General features: G+C 41.8%; 1 non-coding gene across 1 annotated transcript; it reads right to left on the minus strand.

The window, feature by feature from the left end:
• Nucleotides 1-663: 663 nt before the first annotated feature.
• On the minus strand, nucleotides 664-735 carry TRNAC-GCA. Its single transcript has one exon. It is a non-coding gene; the product is annotated as a tRNA-Cys (tRNA).
• Nucleotides 736-1,485: the final 750 nt, after the last annotated feature.

A 1,485-nucleotide genomic window follows, 5' to 3' on the forward strand; every position in this document is an offset into this window, starting at 1 on the left:
AAATTTAAGAATTTGTGGGTGTTCATGTTGACCTTCTAAGTCCATGAACCCCTCCTCTCCACCCCTCTCATCTACCTACTTTTCAATACTTCTACCCCAGAATTAGAATCCTCTTCAAAATCACCATTTTACTTTCCAAAGCTTTCAAACTCCTTTTCAGTCTGTGATGACCATACTGAGGGCTCAGTAATTATCCAAAAATTACTTGTCGAATAGGCACTAAGCTCTATGAAAACCACAGCAATCAAGACCCAGTACCTACCCTCACAAAGCTACTGAGTAGATAGCAGAGCATTTACTTTAATTTTAATTTAATTTTAGAGCATTTTCCTTTTTTAAAAAATAAATTTTATTTATTTATTTATGGCTGCTTTGGGTCTTTGCTGCTGCACGTGGCCTTTCTATAGTTGCAGTGAGCAGAGGCTACTCTTCGTTGCAGTGCGCAGGCTTCTCATTGTGGTGGCTTCTCTTGTTGCAGAGCACAGGCTCTAGGCGCGTGGGCTTCAGTAGTTGTGGCACGTGGGCTCAGTAGTTGTGGCACATGGGCTTAGTTGCTCCGTGGCATGTGGGATCTTCCTGGACCAGGACTCGAACCTATGTCCCCTGCATTGGCAGGCGGATTCTTAACCACTGAACCACCAGTGAAGCCCAGAAAAGTAGACAAGGGGGCACCTGGATTTGAACAGGGGACCCCTTGATCTGCAGTCAAATGCTCTACCACTGAGCTATACCTCCTCTCATTTTCCTTTAAAATCTGGCTCCAGCACCAACTTTTGTCACATTTTCATAATCATTGTAGCTAATAAAACATTTATGGATTTTAATCTGTATGCCAGGCAGCAGGCAAAGAATTTGCATTCACTACTTCATTTAATACTTGGATCAATGATATGAAGTGGGTACATTATTATCCCCACTTTACTGATGGGGATAATAGACATTTATAATTATATACTCTCAGATAGCTTTTCCCTGTTTATTTTTTTTTACAATTTTCTTTTTTTTTTTTTTTTTTGGCCACACCATGAGGCTTAGTTCCCCAACCAGGGATTGAACCCAGGCCCTTAGCAGTGAAAGTGTGAAGTCCTAACGACTGGACCGCCAGGGAATTGCCTTCCCTGTTTCTTTAATTAGCTCAGTGTAAGTCCTCTAACCCCACCCATCCTTAGGTCCTCAATATCCCTTTAGACAAAGTGAGAGAGTGGCATGGACATATATACACTACCAAACGTAAAATAGATAGCTAGTGGGAAGCAGCCGCATAGCACAGGGAGATCAGCTCGGTGGTTTGTGACCACCTAGAGGGGTGGGATAGGGAGGGTGGGAGGGAGGGAGACGCAAGAGGGAAGAGATATGGGAACATATGTATATGTATAACTGATTCACTATGTTACAAAGCAGAAACTAACACACCATTGTAAAGCAATTATACTCCAATAAAGATGTAAAAAAAAAAATCCCTTTAGAAACTACATGATCATATAA

This window comes from Monodon monoceros, unplaced genomic scaffold, assembly GCF_005190385.1.
Source record: "Monodon monoceros isolate NGI ecotype Baffin Bay Population unplaced genomic scaffold, NGI_Narwhal_1 Super_Scaffold_12, whole genome shotgun sequence".
NCBI lineage: Eukaryota > Metazoa > Chordata > Mammalia > Artiodactyla > Monodontidae > Monodon > Monodon monoceros.